We start from the raw sequence: 18,391 nt of genomic DNA on the forward strand, positions 1-18,391 counted from the left end.
TATATCGTTGGAAATATTTTTAAAAGAGCTACGCAACGAGTACAAACAAGAATATCAAATTTTTGTTTTTAACGAAAAAATCGGAGGTGATCCTCATTTTAGGAATTTTTTTTGAAAACTTGATACTTAACCATTATGCAGTCACCAAAAACGATGCATAACTCATTCTGCAGACGCATAACGAATTATGCAACCATTTTTTCGACTGCATAACAAGTTATGTATCTGCATAACAAAGTTATGCATCTATAACAAGTTATGTAACCATTGTTTTGGTTGATTTTAGCCGTACATATAAAAAATTGATGCATAATGCAGTATGCATCCATATTTACAGATGCATATCATGTTATGCATCTATTTTCTCGATACATAATGCATTATGTAGCCATATTTTCGGACGCATAACAGGTTATGCAGGTTTTCTGGACTGCATAACAAGTTATGCAACAAATTTTGTAGATGCATAACATGTTATGCAGACAGTTTCTCGACTGAATGACATGTTATGCAATCATAACCACATCATCATCTTCTTTCATGTTTCATTAACTCCCACGCAAACCATTATCTCAGGAGTTCATACTTCATAGTCCATAACCTCACATACTGGGTCCAAAGATGCATCAAAATGTAGAAGCTTGACATCCGTAGATGGTGCCCACGTGCATGCCCACCCCTTACATGCCATCCAAACAAGTAAAGTGGAAAGGATGTACTCGTAATTTTTTCGGTCAATAGTACCTATCTGTTTCTTCTAATGTATAATCTCTCGTTTTCTCCGCAGCTCACGATCCATGGCTCCATCTTCTCTATTTAGTTTAAAATACAGATGAAAAATTCTTTTTTGATGCTAACTTATCGATGAATTCAAAAAAGTATGAAGTGAAGAGATAACTGGTTACGGTTAGTTGGCCTGCATGATTTGAAGAGCTCTATTTATTTATTTTTGTCAATGGCAGATTTGAACTCACAAATTTACCTCCTTTACATAATATTTGCAGTATTTTCACTTCAGGTAAGTACCCCTTCACTAAAAAAAGAGTTGAAGTTTTTTGAAATTTCGAATTTGATGCATCTTCTTATTTCGAAACCTATGTTGCCATTGATTTCTTTTTTTTTCTTTTTTTTGCGTATTTTCATCTGTGCTACTGCAATGATCGAAATAGATATACTAATTCTTCTATTCGGAACATGAGTTTGATTTAATTGTATCAAACTGAAGTGAAAATGGCTATGATTTGCTCACTTTGAGTTCTGATTTACTCAATATGATGAAATTGACAGAATTGTGAAATTTTGATTTGTGTAATTGATGTATAAATCGATGTAATTCGAGGGTTTGGATTGAAATTTCGATGAATATGTAACTGATAATCTTTGTATCATAAAAAACTCAATATAAACTTAATTTTTAAAAATATGGGTCTGCTGATATTTTTTTCTGAAAAAATGAGTGTGCGCGCCTGACTTTTACTGAGCGTGGGTTTCTCAGTGTAAAAAATCTGAGAAATGGGTGTGGTAGTAGTTTTCACTTTTTGTTATTTCTTCATTAAACATGTTCTTGTAGTGAATTTTAATACAAGTCCTTAGCTAAGTTGGGCTTTTAATTTAAATAGAAGGATAGCATTGGGCCAGGGCGGACACTGGCTCGGACTTGGAGGTAGACTTTTTTAATGAACTTTTTTTTGAGGGAACCATGGTTTTATTAGGCCACCTTCCCTATAGTGATAAGGGGTGTCCTAAAACGTTGAAATGACTAACCTACCTTTAACCTAATTTAATTTAAAACCAACCTAATAATCACCTATATATATAACCACTACCTCCTCCTACCACCACCGCCGATTACCACTACCACCACCTCCGATTATCACCACCACCAACCACCGATTACCACCACCACCGCCGCCCACCACCGCCGATTACCATCACCACCACCTCTGATTATCACCATCATCAACCACCGATTACCACCACCACCTCCTCCCACCGCCACCGCCTATTTAAGAAATGTAACAACATAAATGCAATCACAATTAAGTTCGGTTACATAATAATTTTATCGAGTATAAAAGACGCCAGCCGCAAACTGATTCTGCCATGGGACCACTCCGGAGGTATTTTCCAAGAAACCCTTCACTTTAATTTGATTTTGATTGCTTCAATCGAATAGAAATCATCAAAATAGGGTTTTAACATGAGTTACAGAGCCATGTTCGGTTAGGTCGATTTTCCAACAAACCCTAGTTTACTAACCGAACTTCTTGAAAATGAAGAACACGAAGAACAATTTGGTTCTATTGGATTTAAAACTAAGTCACAGAACTCTTTGATCGGTTGTTTCGCAAAAAAATTTAAAACTACAAAGTAACCGAACTCCACCCTTAGAACCGAAAAAAAACAAATCCAGTCTAACCGAACTGTATTGTTGTGGCCATTATGTTGAGTTCCAAAATAACCGAACTTAGCCAATAGAGTTCGGTTTGTTCGCAAAAACTTTTAAAACTACAAAGTAACCGAACTTAGCCAATAAACGCTGGAACTTCACATTTTTTTTTTGTTTGTTAAGTTCGGTAACTTCACAATTTTATTCGCAGAAACCGAAATCAGAGTTCGGTTGGTTAGCTGTTAGGTTCAAGTTTGCGAAAGAACCGAACTTTGTAAACTTATATACTCTTATATTACGTAAAGTTCGGTTAGATCAAAAGTGCATGCAGTTTGCGAACCAACCGAACTTTGTACACTGAAGTTCAGTTAGTTGAGAACCAACCGAACATAACGTTGTAACTCCTAGAAATTCTATTATTTGAGAGATCGGTAACCTGCGTGTTTGGAACAAGTAACCGAACTACACTTTCAGATGAGTTCGGTTACTTGTTCATCTCACGGGGCAACCGAACTGCAGCTTCAGATGAGTTCGGTTACTTGTTCTTCATATAAAGTAACCGAACTGTTTAAAATCCAGTTCAAATCCGGATCATTTTGAAGATTAACAAATATTCTAGGAGAGGATGGAGATGAAGAATCAGATAAGTTTTCATCATTTGAATACTCAACTTAGTGAATTGGAAAAAAATTTATTTTCCATGTTTTTCTCCTTCATCTTCTCTAACTCTACTCTCTCAATAATTCTACTCAACTAATAATAAACCCATCTTTTAATTTAATCTCACTAATTGTTTTTAACTAAATCATTCACTAATCATAACCTAAAATTAATTAAGAGGGTAGATTAGGTATTAAATAAATAACTAGATATGCGGTGACCTTAAATAGAAGCGAAAATTAATTATATGTAGAAAGTGAAAAGTACTAGAACTCCTGGGTTCAATATATAGAAGCTCACTAAATGGATCTTACACTATCAACTCCATTCTTTCACATTTGCATATTTTTAGGCCCAGAACTAGAACTTTTATTTTAAGTACTTGATAATAAAGTGACATTTTCAATTTGTCAAATCATTATGGTGTTGTCGGAAAGAGTCGAAACGCTAAAAGTGAAAAAGAGCAACAATCTGAAGAGCATGGCACAAATTGTTCCAACTCATGTTGGATTCAAAAATATGAAGTCTCTTGGTATTGAAGAATGCAATGGCATGGAATTTCTGATGAGGGTACAAGAAGCAGTGGTTGCAAGAAACACTTTCAGCGCTTTGGAGGATTTAGTGATTCGTTCAATGGATAATTTGAAGCAACTGTTTGATGGAGCTATACCGATAGGGTTCATTGATAAATTAAAAGATCTGACCATAAACAAGTGCAACAATATGGTCAATATTTTCGACTCAAATTTGTTCAAATGGTCAACAATATGGAAAGGAGTCATTCCAAATGGAGCTGGATTTGACAATCTTCTAATACTGGCTTTATGGTTGTGACAGAATTAATCATATGTTCTCTCTAGACATGGCATCACGGCTTGGAAAGCTAGAGGAACTCGACATTCAATACTGTCAAAGTATGGTTGCACTAATTGCACCAGAGGAAGGCATGTTAGGATGCTTATCGACTGCTTTAACTCCTGATGAATTTGTCAAATCATTGGTTTTGTTCAAAATCAGATTTGATGAAGCCATTAAATCAATTGGTTTTGTTCAAAATCCTGAAGAACCATGTGTATACATGAAATTGAATGGAGTTGTGGTAACATTTTTGGTGTTGTACGTAGATGACATCCTATTCATTGGGAATGGTATAGGTGCATTGTCATCAACTAAGATTTGGATATCAAATCATTTCAGTACGAAAGATCTAGGGGAAGCCAGCTATGTTCTAGGAATTAAGATTGTAAGAAATCGAAAAACTAGGACATTAGGTTTATCCCAAGCTATTTATATTGACAAAATTTTGGTGCGTTTTTCTATGCAAGAATCAAAGAAGGGATTTAGTCCCTATAGACATGGAGTTCCTCTTTCTAGAAATCAATGTCCAAAAACATCTGAAGAAGAGGAACGGATGAAGACTGTCCCTTAAGATTCTGTTGTAGGAAGTCTCATGTATGCCATGCTATGCACTCAACCAGATATTTGTCACGCAGTAGGCATGGTTAGCTGTATCAATCTAATCCTGGTCAAGACCATTCGATCGCGGTCAAGCACATTTTAAAATATCTCAGGAGAACTAGAGATTATGTGCTCGTGTACGGTGGTTGATAGACGCATTTATGTGTCTAATATAGCCCCATTGTATATTGTGTTAGTACCCATTTTTGTACTTATTATGGCTTTTTATGTCCCTGTAGGTATTTCCGGAGAAATAAGCTTTTGCGGCGAAATTGGCTAAGAAAGTGGTTTTTGCGCTCGTGGGAGAAAATTACTATACGGACTCTCACTTTGGATAAGGGGTAACCTAATTACTAAGGGGTGACCCATTTCCAGGCAGCTGCTAAAGGGACACCAGAACTGGATAGGGGGAGGTCTTCTTCAAATTTCAAATACTGGTTTTTGGCGGGAAAGGCCATGCATATCGCTGTTGAATTTTGATCCGATTGTTGGAGCTGTTTTAGGGAGATTAAACACCGGAAATTGATTGGGCTGGACGTGATATGGATATAAAATTCTAGTATGGATGATTTCATGGGCTTAATTGGGCTAGAATATCCGGGAGAAGCAATCAAAGTTAAAACAGAGAGACGTGTCCTGTTGTGCACTTTCAAAGATTTTTGAGAGATTTCTGGAGGACTTTGACGATGGATTAACATGTACACGGTCTTATTCAAGTCTAGGGAGGAGTTTGGTAGCTATTTTATAGCTAACAGCACGTGAAAAAGCTCAACAGAAGGGATTATTCTCTCAACAGCGCAGAAAAGAAAAAGAAAAGAAAAAGTCGGAATTTATACGAGATATTTGGGGTCTGTGGGATATATAAGAGTTGTTTCAAGTCATAAAAAGGGGGAGAAAAGTTTAGAGAGAAAGAGGAGAGAGTTCAGAGCCGAAACGAGGAAGATACCATTGATTGTTGCTGCTGCTGCTGCGAGGAGGAAGAACGTGAAGAACAGACTCTCCAAGGCCGTCGTTTATCAACAGTGACATCGACTGTCATCTGTGGGTCGTAGTTCTTCGACGACAATAGCACTTCAGCTTTGTCGTTGATTCTGGACGCCTTCTGTGGGTCGCAAAATTCTGTTTTACATCATTTTCTTGTCTTTCTCTTCATTGTAAAACACTTTTGAGCATCAATGAAATATTTTGAGAGGTTTTCCAACATGATGAGCAGCTAAATTCTTGGTGATTGAGGCAATGGAGGATCTATTCACTCATGTTTGATTGGTAAATTCTTTTTATAATTTCTTAATTATTTATTTTAATTAATTCACTTGAATAAATAAAAAAGAGATAAAAATGGTTTTCTTAATTAGTTGTGAATCAGTTTGATGTTTTATGCTTAGAATTAATTCTTTGATAAATCATGCTTAAGGATTACAATTTAATATTTGGACACCTTATAGATTAAGAAGTGATTTAATGGAAAAAGAGCTAGATAATAATTATGAAATATTTTTGTAACCAATCAACTTGAAGTAATAGTGAATCCGGAGCCTTAGTCCATTTTAAATCTTGACATCACTCTTTGAAAATTAATTTGCTTTATTTTTATTAAATCTAAAAAAAAAGTTACCTTCACAAGTCCTAAAGAACCTTTTTACCACTACAACTACAACAACTTTTGAAATCAATCAAATTTTTGGCGCCGCCGACGCGGACCTGTGTTTAGTTAGCATTTTTTTTAGATTTTTTTTAGATTTTTATTATTTTTGTTCTTCTTTACGTTTTTGGTTTTTTTTGTTTCCTTGCAGATTTTTGAAGATTGGAGCGAAAGACAATTTTTCCAAAGCTTGTGGTGATTTACTTAAAGTTTGGGAGCGAAAAGCAAAGCTAAAGGAGCGAAAGAAGAAGAATTTTATTTATTTATTTTGATAAAAAGAGAGAAAAAAAAAGAGAGACATTTTTTTTTGTAATTTTTTTTATTAGACTTTCTTTTCTTTTGTATTTTTTTTATGGACTTTGGACATTAATTTTGGGACATTTTATTTTTATACCCTACGGAAGGGTACCCTTAAATATAAAACTGTTTGCAGGGAAGGACGACGATTACAATATCGTCTCGGCCCCTCGGGTTCGCACACGACATAGGAGTCGTGGCCCGAGTCGACTTCAGCGGTTCTTCGCCCGTCTGGTACAGGAGGTAAAATTCTAAACACCCGCGAATCTCCTGCAAGCGGGTTACTGGACTCCTTAAGGTGAATATATGCTGAGGACTTGAATATGGACTGTTTTTAAATTCCTAGTAAAGGGCAAGGACTGGACCATATAAGATAAGGGTTCGGATTTCATCACCGCTCCCTTCTTGCCCGCCTTAGGAAAACGAAACCTAAAGCGAACCTAAGCCTAAAATTTGGACTAGAAAGAGACCTATAGGGTATCGAGCTTAACAGGACAATCATTCGAAAAATATTGGTTACTCTTTTAAGCACACCTCGAAGTTCTTGAAGGTTTCTGCGAGTTGAATGCGTGACTGCGCCGCATTGGATCGGTGAGGTTTTGGGTATCAAAGCTCCACTGAGCTTCCCTCGGCTCGATTCAACTTGCTTAAACTCAGATTGATTCCAGAGGGGTTTGCTCAAATTGTAACGAATTCCCTTTCGAAGGATTAGAAGCTGGTCTAGAAACAATCTAAGTGGAGCCATCATGCTTGTTGTTTGCTAGAAATCTTTAGGTTTGCTGTGGTAAAGTCGAGTCAGCCTGCTGTGTGATTGCTAGAACCTTCCTGTTAGGATTTTTTTATTTCTTTTTTAATTCTTTTTAGTGTATGCCCGATTTTGTTAATAGGGCTTGGAAAAGAGATACTCTAGGTCGATTGATTAGCGAAAAACCTAGTAGTTCTTCTGGTTTAAGCAGGGAGCTCGAAGACTCTTCTTTGGAGAGCCATGTTTTTGGAAACTTCAGTTTTGAGAATTTATCTCTGAGTGATAAAAGTACCCCTAGTACTTCTGTTGTGCCAGCGATGGCAACTTTGAAAGATTACATGTTCCCAACTAGGACCAACCGAGCTTCATGCATTAAATTGCCAGCCACTACGGCTAATTTCGAGATAAAACCTAGTATTCTTCAGATGATCCCTATATTCTTAGGAAAAGATGAGAACCCTTATTTCATATTAGGGACTTTGAGGAAATCTGTGGGACAATTAGAATAAAGACCTTACTGATGAAGTCTTGAAACTTAAGATGTTTCCCTTTTCTTGAGAGATAAAGCCAAGACCTGGCTTAACAACCTACCGTCTGAATCCATAGAAACATGGCAGGAACTTATCGCTGCCTTCTATATGAAATTCTACCCTAAGCATAAAACTGCAGCTGTTAGGCAGAAAATTAGTGCTAGTGTGCAACAAGAGGGAGAGTCTCTTTATAGGTTTTTAGAGCGATTCAATGATCTCCTATCTCAGTGTCCTCACCATGGATTTGATAATATGAAACTTGTACAGATTATTTATGATGGTTTAGACTATTCGACCAAAGCCATGGTTGAGTCTATGTGCGCTGGTGAGTTCACTAGTAAAAATGCTGATGATGCTTTTACCTTCTTAGGAGCTATCGCTGAAAAATCCCAACAGTGGGAATCTTGTGTTGAACCCCCTAAAAGACTCTTGGTCAATAGAAGTAGCACCAATATGGTAGATACGAGTTTTGCGTCAGATGCTAAGTTTGCTGCTTTTCCAGAAGGTTAGAAGCTTTAGAAATGGGTCAGACTAAAAATAGGTCCCTTGTTGAACCTAATAGAGCCTCTCAAGTCTCTAGTTGTGGAATAGAGCCCGATAATTCATTTTGGGAAGGTCAGGTTAGTGAAGAGCAAGCCCATGCTGTCTATAACAATGCTAGGTTTGAGAACCGTCAGAAGTTTGACCCATACTCAGAAACCTACAACCCTGGTTGGAGAAACCATCCTAATTTCTCTTGGTCTAAGGGCCAGAGTCAAGGCCAGTCTAGCAATTCTCAGCCTCCCCCAGGTTTTGGTTTTAAGAACTCTTCAGGTCAAACCCAGTTTCAGAACACTTCCGAGAAAAAGATCTCTACCTTAGAGGATACTCTCACTATGTTAGCAAATAACCATGAAATGCTAACAAAGAACCACATGAGCTTTCAACAAGAAACTAGGCAAGAATTGAAGAATAATTCCCAGAGTCTTGCCAAATTAGAACTTCAAGTAGGACAAATAGCTAAGTTCATAAGTGAGAGAGAAGATGGAAGGTTCCCTAGTCGTACTGATCCCAACCCAAAAGGAGAGAAATCGTACAATCATGTGAATGCTGTCACAACCCTTAGGAGTGGAAAGAAAGTTGACAACAAGGTTGCCATGCCTGATAGTGAACATGCTGTAGTTCACCCTGCTGAGCCAGAAAATGAGGAGACTGATAGAGTCTCCAAAGACCAATGAGGGTCCTGTTAGCCCGGCTTTGTTCCCAGAGCCCCGTTCCCCAGCTGCTAGTTCCGACTAAGAGGGAGTCCAACTTTAATGATATATTGGAGGTTTTTAAGCAGGTTAATATCAACCTTCCATTATTAGATGCAATTAGGCAGATTCCCTCTTATGCCAAGTTCCTTAAGGACTTGTGTACGCGAAAGCGTAAGCTCAGTGTCCAGAAGAAAGCCTTCATAGCTAGTCATGTGAGTTCTATTATTCAGAATACCACTACTCCTAAGTATAAAGACCCAGGGTCCCCTACCATTGCTTGTACAATAGGTAAGTACCGTGTTGAGAAAGCTTTGCTTGACTTAGGAGCCAGTGTAATTTACTTCCATATCATGTGTACCTTAAGCTAGGACTTGGTGAGATGAAACCTACCCAGATACACTTCAGTTAGCTGATAGGTCCGTTAAAATTCCTCGTGGTGTGATCGAGGATGTTCTCATAGAGGTTGACAAGTTTATTTATCCAGTGGATTTTGTTATCCTAGATACCCAACCTGTCCCTGACCCAGAGAACCAAATACCAGTGATTTTAGGTCGCCCTTTTTATAGCTACATCCAATGCGATCATTAACTGTCGAAATGGTATTATGAATTTGTCTTTTGGTAATATGACTATTGAGCTGAATATTTTTAATATTAGTAAGCTACCCTCTGAACTAGATGACTCGAATGTAGAAGAGGTGAACATGATAGGAACATTAGTCGAGGAGTCATTACCAAACACTTTGTTAGAAGATCCATTAGAAAAATGCCTAGCTCACTTTGGGATTGATTTTGATGATGATAATGTAATTAATGAGGTGAATGCTTTGTTAGATTCAACCCCTTTGTTAGATACTAGTAATGGATGGAAACCTAAGTTCGAACCACTACCAGTTTCTAAGTCTACCCTAGTTCCTTCTTTAGAAGAGCCTCCTAAGTTGGACCTAAAACCATTGCCAGATACCCTGAAGTATGTGTTTTTAGGCCCGTCTGAGACTTTACCTGTGATTGTTTCTTCCGACTTGGATAGATCAGAAGAAGTAGGCTAGTAACCGTCATTCAAAACAACAAGGAAGCTTTAGGGTGGACCATAGCAGACATTAAGGGTATAAGTCCTACTGTTTGTATGCATCAGATCTATTTAGAGGAAGACACCAAACCTTCTAGGGAGATGCAACGTCGACTAAACCCCAATATGAAAGAAGTAGTTCGAACTGAGGTTCTTAAGCTATTAGATGCAGGAATTATCTACCCTATTTCAGACAGTAAGTGGGTCAGCCCCGTTCAGGTTGTTCCCAAGAAATCTGGTATTACTGTAGTCCAGAATAATAACAATGAGTTAATCCCGACCCGAATGACCACGGGTTGGCGTGTTTGTATTGACTATAGGAAATTGAACAAGGTCACTAGGAAGGACCACTTTCCCCTTCCCTTCATCGACCAGATGCTAGAGAGATTAGCTGGACATAGTCACTACTGCTTTTTAGATGGCTACTCTGGATATAATCAGATCGTTATTGCCCCAGAAGACCAGGAGAAAACCACTTTTACCTGTCCCTTTGGTACCTTTGCGTATAGACGCATGCCTTTCGGGCTATGTAATGCCCCAGCGACTTTTCAGCGTTGCATGATGAGCATATTTTCTGACATGGTAGAACGGTTCTTAGAGGTCTTTATGGATGATTTTTCAGTGTTTGGTTCGTCTTTCGATGAGTGCTTGCATCATTTGTCATTAGTTTTGACTAGGTGTAAGGAAAAGAATTTAGTGCTTAATTGGGAGAAATGTCACTTTATGGTTCGTTCAGGAATTGTTCTAGGGCATATTGTATCTTCAAAGGGTATAGAGGTGGATAGAGCAAAAGTTGACCTTATTAAAACTTTACCGGTCCCAAAAACCGTAAGAGATATTAGGTCATTCTTAGGACATGCTGGTTTTTATCGTCGTTTCATTAAGGATTTTAGCTTGATGTCTAGACCTCTTTGCAATTTGCTTGCAAAAGATGTTAAGTTTGTTTTTGATGATGCTTGTTTAGAGGCTTTTGAGAAGCTTAAGTCATTACTCACTACCGCCCCCATAGTCCAGGCACCCAACTGGAACCTACCCTTTGAGATCATGTGTGATGCTTCAGATTATGCTATTGGTGTTGTGCTAGGTCAGCGAGAAAATAAGTTACTTCATGTGATTTACTATGCTAGCAAAACTCTGAATGATGCCCAGTTGAACTATACCACTACCGAGAAGGAACTATTAGCCATTGTGTTTGCCTTAGACAAGTTTAGACCCTATCTCTTAGGTTCTAAGATCATCATATATACTGATCATGCTGCTTTAAAATATCTTTTGTCTAAGAAGGATACTAAACCTAGATTGATTAGGTGGATTCTGTTGTTGCAAGAGTTTTCTCCAGACATTAGAGACAAAAAGGGTGCCGAAAATGTTGTAGCAGATCACTTGTCTAGGCTAGTTGTTAGTTCCCCAGATGATTCCCTTCCTATAAGGGATAGCTTTCCTGATGAACAATTGTTCTTTGTTACCCAATTACCTTGGTATGCGAATATAGTGAACTATCTTGTTACTGGTCGAATGCCCCAACATTGGGGTAAACAAGATCGTTCTAGATTTTTAGCTGAGGTTAAGCACTTCTTTTGGGATGATTATTTGTTTAAGTATTGCCCAGACCAGATTATTAGGAGATGTATACCTGAGAGTGACCAGTCCAGTATTATTTCCTTTTGTCATGATCATGCTTGTGGGGGTCACTTTAGTGCTAAGAAAACTGCTGCTAAGATATTGCAGTGTGGATTCTATTGGCCTTCGTTGTTTAAAGACTCCCACAGTTACTGCGTTACTTGTGAACGATGCCAGAAATTAGGAACCATTTCCCGTAGGAACATGATGCCCTTGAACCCTATTTTAATTGTTGAGGTCTTTGATGTGTGGGGTATTGACTTTATGGGTCCGTTTCCTAATTCTTTTGGTAACCTATACATCCTTGTCGCCGTAGACTATGTCTCTAAGTGGATTGAGGCGGTTGCGTGTAAAACCAATGACCATAGGGTTGTGATTGAGTTCTTGAAAAATAATATACTTACACGTTTTGGTACACCGCGAGCTATAATTAGTGATGGAGGGTCGCACTTTTGTAATGGGACTTTTAGACTTCTGATGAAGAAATATGGTATTACACATAAGATAGCTACCCCGTATCATCCACAGACTAGTGGTCAGGTAGAGGTTTCCAATAGGGAGATAAAACGTATATTAGAGAAAACAGTTAATCCTAATCGGAAAGACTGGTCGTCTAGGCTTACTGATGCCTTATGGGCTTACCGTACTGCGTTTAAGACCCCCATTGGAATGTCGCCTTATCGGCTTGTTTATGGCAAGGCATGTCACTTACCTGTTGAGTTAGAACACAGAGCTTATTGGGCTGTTAAGCAGCTAAATTTTTCACTTGACAAGGCAGGAGCCCATAGGAAACTCCAGCTCAATGAGTTGGACGAGATTCGTATAGATGCTTACGATAGTGCGAAGGAGTATAAGAACAAAATGAAACTTGTGCATGATAGAAACATATTACGGAAGTCATTTTCTCCAGGTCAAAAAGTTCTTCTGTATGACACTCGTTTGCATCTATTCCCCGGGAAACTGCGCTCTCGGTGGACCGGTCCTTTTGTGGTCCGTACTGTTTTTCCTCATGGAGCTGTTGAAATCGAGACACTGGATGGTAGTAGTTCTTCAAAGGTTAACGGTCAGCGATTGAAGCCCTTTTTAGAGCCTTTTCCTACAGGTGATGTTGAGGAGGTCCCTCTGGAGGACCCTGTTTACCCTTGATTGACCATCGAGGTGATTTGTATGTTGTATAATTTCTATATTCAGTTTTTGGTTTCACTTCACTCAGGTACTATCTTTCCGAACTCTCTCTTTACTATTTCCTCATGTTACTTATATTCTTGGTACTGTTCTTTCATGAGAAACATTGAGGACAATGTTAGATTTAAGTTTGGGGGTGGGGAAGAAACTTTTTGTTAGCTTTTAGTTGCAATAAATAAATAAACTCCAGAGCCTAGAAATTTATGCCTATTGAGGATTGCACTAACTAATCTAAGTGGATGGAAGCATTTTGATTGTAGGAGTTTGAGGAACCAATCTGATTAGATGGAAACATCTAAAAGAGTCTATTCATAAAAGCACAGAGCTCAGGTGTTAGAAATAACATGATAGTTTCACCATATCTCGTTGAGTCCTTTTCACTTCTATTTTTATTTTATTTTGTTTTTAAACTATGTTTCTCTAAGTGATAGGTGGGGCCCACGATTCAAGTTGTTACCAATGCTAGGGTGAATTAGAGTGATTGAGATACCATGAAAAAAAAAAAAGTTGAAAAAAAAAAAAGATGAAAAAAAAAAATGGTAGTTAAAGAAAAAAAAAAAAAGACCAGACCATTTGACCAAAAGGAATAAATTCAATAAAGTCAACCACTGGTACCCTTGTATATGCCAGTTGTGTTGACCTAGAGTTAGGTTATCGACCACTGGTACCCTTGTATATGCCAGTGTGTTGATGTTAGTCAAACTAGTATCTCAATCCATTAGGATAGGTTCATTTTGGCGGAGGCCTTCAGACAGATATGGGAAACGTCGTTCACTTAGTAAACATCAAAACCATCTATGTTTTCTATATCCATCTTCTTAATCTATCCATGTGATTAGTTTTGACTCCGAATATGATGTCCATAGTGCAACTATCTGAGTAGAGCTCTGTCACTTTATATGAATTTTAGTATGCTTGAGTGCAAACTCGTGTACAACAATTGGAATTTCGCATCAGGGTACTTCTTCCTGTAGTCAATAAGTATGCCAACCAAGGAGATTCTTTAGTGCCTTCCAAGGTTCTGCGTAGATAGCTAAGGTCTGGAGTACACGTTTTGTGGGTATATCTCTGGTAAGCCCTCCCGAGACTATAACTCGGCCACTAGGGCCACCTAGGGGTTTAAAGGCTTATTGCATACGCTAAATGCAATCGACGATGCCTGCGACAGTGAGTTAGAATTTTATTTTGTAGTTTTGATTTGCTCGGGACTAGAAAATAATAAGTTTGGGGGTATTTGATAGACGCATTTATGTGTCTAATATAGCCCCATTGTATATTGTGTTAGTACCCATTTTTGTACTTATTATGGCTTTTTATGTCCCTGTAGGTATTTCCGGAGAAATAAGATTTTGCGGCGAAATTGGCTAAGAAAGTGGTTTTTGCGCTCGTGGGAGAAAATTACTATACGGACTCTCACTTTGGATAAGGGGTAACCTAATTACTAAGGGGTGACCCATTTCCAGGCAGCTGCTAAAGGGACACCAGAACTGGATAGGGGGAGGTCTTCTTCAAATTTCAAATACTGGTTTTTGGCGGGAAAGGCCATGCATATCGCTGTTGAATTTTGATCCGATTGTTGGAGCTGTTTTAGGGAGATTAAACACCGGAAATTGATTGGGCTGGACGTGATATGGATATAAAATTCTAGTATGGATGATTTCATGGGCTTAATTGGGCTAGAATATCCGGGAGAAGCAATCAAAGTTAAAACAGAGAGACGTGTCCTGTTGTGCACTTTCAAAGATTTTTGAGAGATTTCTGGAGGACTTTGACGATGGATTAACATGTACACGGTCTTATTCAAGTCTAGGGAGGAGTTTGGTAGCTATTTTATAGCTAACAGCACGTGAAAAAGCTCAATAGAAGGGATTATTCTCTCAACAGCGCAGAAAAGAAAAAGAAAAAGAAAAAGTCGGAATTTATACGAGATATTTGGGGTCTGTGGGATATATAAGAGTGGTTTCAAGTCATAAAAAGGGGGAGAAAAGTTTAGAGAGAAAGAGGAGAGAGTTCAGAGCCGAAACGAGGAAGATACCATTGATTGTTGCTGCTGCTGCTGCGAGGAGGAAGAACGTGAAGAACAGACTCTCCAAGGCCGTCGTTTATCAACAGTGACATCGACTGTCATCTGTGGGTCGTAGTTCTTCGACGACAACAGCACTTCAGCTTTGTCGTTGATTCTGGACGCCTTCTGTGGGTCGCAAAATTCTGTTTTACATCATTTTCTTGTCTTTCTCTTCATTGTAAAACACTTTTGAGCATCAATGAAATATTTTGAGAGGTTTTCCAACATGATGAGCAGCTAAATTCTTGGTGATTGAGGCAATGGAGGATCTATTCACTCATGTTTGATTGGTAAATTCTTTTTATAATTTCTTAATTATTTATTTTATTTAATTCACTTGGATCAATAAAAAAGAGATAAAAATGGTTTTCTTAATTAGTTGTGAATCAGTTTGATGTTTTATGCTTAGAATTAATTCTTTGATAAATCATGCTTAAGGATTACAATTTAATATTTGGACACCTTATAGATTAAGAAGTGATTTAATGGAAAAAGAGCTAGATAATAATTATGAAATATTTTTGTAACCAATCAACTTGAAGTAATAGTGAATCCGGAGCCTTAGTCCATTTTAAATCTTGACATCACTCTTTGAAAATTAATTTGCTTTATTTTTATTAAATCTAAAAAAAAAAGTTACCTTCACAAGTCCTAAAGAACCTTTTTACCACTACAGCTACAACAACTTTTGAAATCAATCAGTGGTGAGGATTTAGTACCGATTGATTCTGATTTTCAATCAGATGTTGATGAAATAAAGTCAACTTTAGGATGTGTATTTACTCTGGGAGGTGGAGCAGTGAGTTGGAGAAGTGTGAAGCAGAAACGCATTACTGATTCTACCACAGAAGCCAAGTACGTGGCAGCTTCTGAAGCTTCCAAGGAAGGTGTTTGGTTTAAAAGATTCCTAATGGAACTTACTGTAGTACCAGAAGCAAATCAACCACTTGTTCTTCACTGTGACAATATTGGTGATGTTGCAAATAGTAAGGATCCAAGAGATCACCAAAAGGCGAAACACATTCAGAGAAAATATCACATAATCAGGGATATAGTTAAAAGATGTGACATCGTTGTCACCAAAATTCCAGGTGAAAGGAATCTAGCAGATTCTTTTACGAAAGTTTTACCTCAAAAGGTTTTTGATTCACATGTTACTGGATTGGGCATTAGAGCCACTATTGATTGATTTTTTTTAGTGCAAGTGGGAGATTGTTGGGATTAATGCCCTAAAACAATAATCGTGACATTTTCAAGTAGTTTAATAAATGGTTTTTGCATACACATGAGATATATTGTTAAATGAATTATTATGTGATTAACTTATATGCAGGGATATGAGTTATCTATCAATCTGATGAGATCATACTTATGGGTCTACTAGAAACTCTTTTACTATGTCAGTAAACAAAGAGTACTTCTTTATTGTTATTTCATAAAATTCTTAATTCTGAAAATTGATGTATACCTTACATGTTCGTCATCTCCATCTTGTCTCGTTAAGCAGTGAGGTCGTAAAATGATCCAATAATCTGAACGAGATGGATAGTTATGATGACATAGTAGGATTACATGGTTCAATATGAAGTCCATGAATTATGACATCCCCTCGTATTATAGTGCAGTAATTATTATTCTAAACTGGCCAGTGATCACTCAAATTGTTTGAGCGATTATTAGATTAATAATGGTTATCCATCACATGTACTAGTCGAGGATATAAGACATAAACAATCGTAATGACACTGACAAGCACGAGATGCTATGCCATGGATTATTTATGGATGCCAGGTACAATGGAGGGATTGTTATGTGACTGTAACAAGCCTAAAGGGTTTATTAATAAATATAACATGAATTAGAGGGTTCAATCATAAATCTATAGTGGAGTGATTTGTGGCTAATAGTCGGCAAAACTGATTATGTGAGACATGGTTTTGGTTTTGACCGAATATTAAGCTAATTAATGTCTAACCCTAAAATACCTAACCGTTTCATCTTAGTGGGAGAAGTGGAGTAAAAAATGCTATGTAAGGATATGGTAGATTATTTTCTTGTTGTGCCCACACTAACATTGAAAATATCTCCTCTTCCTTCTGATAAAATTGTTAAGACTTTTTAGGTATAAGAAAACCCAAGGAGTAAAAGTATTTTCCATTATTAGTATACAATTCTTGTTTGAAGTTTTGGTAAAGAAAACACGGGAGCAAGAACTCAAGGTTGGAACCTTTGGGTCTTCTCAATTACTGCTAAGAAGGTAAGTTATTCAACCATGTTCTTTGTTTCATATTTATAATCAAAGTATATGGTTCTTATGGTTTTAGGAAAAAGTTTTGAATCAAGTCTTACGCTGTGTATTTGATATTCTTGTTTCCTAACATTCCAAATGTCACAATTAAGTATCACCAGTACCAATATATGATAATTTGTGTTTTTTCATACCGTAGGTTATCACAATTAAATTCCAATTTTCACCGTCCATGACTAGTGAAAATTACAATTATCATTTTCAATATTCGGTTGCGAAAGATATAGTTTTCATTTTTAAATATATGCAAATTGTTGTTTTCACATGCCATTATAGTGAAAGATTTAGTGATCACTTTTGACTGTGGTGGAAAAAGAACATTTATCCCCTTCAACATGAATAAGGCTGTCAATAAACAACAGCTCCACAATTCACACTGCAGAAAAAAATTGGGAAATTTTCGATTTTCACATGAAAGAGAAGTGTGAATATTCCGTTTTTCACTAGTAAGCGAACCGTGTTAGTCGCAATATTTTTTTATTTCTTCAATCAATCAGCGACAACCACCGGCTTAGAGAATTATGTGTTCCAACTTTCTCAAAAATTTAATGAACCTTGGTAATATGTTATGCTAGTAAAAATGAGAAGAATGAAGAATAAATGGCAAAATGAAAGAGACGTTATACCATACAACAGAGTGAAGAATAGTTTTGTTGTTAGGTGCGCTAAAGATGCAGCAAATCAGATGAATACTTTCTAGGGGTGAAAGTCTTAAAAGGACATGACACCGAGGATTTAATACTTTCCTAATCAAAAATTTATCTCCAAAGTCATGGTCAAGGTAAAGGTAAAGTCATGGTCAATGTAAAGAAAGTCATATCTTTACATTCTCCATGATCCAAGGTCTTTTGACACATCACTAATATTTTATTCCAAAATTAAATTTGTCTATAAGTTCTTGGGTAATAATACCTTGGCATTGGAGATGAAATTTTAGGTAGAAAGTATAACTTTAACCTTTTTTTAACCACATAATAATGACCCACAAAAAAAGGTATTATTATGACCTTCACCCTAGCATTGGAGATGCTCTTAGCACAGGCCAGATTTGCACTCAGAGACGCAGATATCAAGAGGCAAACTACGCATGCGTCGAACATAGCCAGACGACTCTACACTAAGTTTCAAAACGCACAACCGACTTAACCGAACTTTGCTCTGTAAACTTTATAAAAAGAGTTCGGTATAA

This window comes from Papaver somniferum, chromosome 4 (genome assembly GCF_003573695.1).
Source record: "Papaver somniferum cultivar HN1 chromosome 4, ASM357369v1, whole genome shotgun sequence".
Taxonomy (NCBI): domain Eukaryota; kingdom Viridiplantae; phylum Streptophyta; class Magnoliopsida; order Ranunculales; family Papaveraceae; genus Papaver; species Papaver somniferum.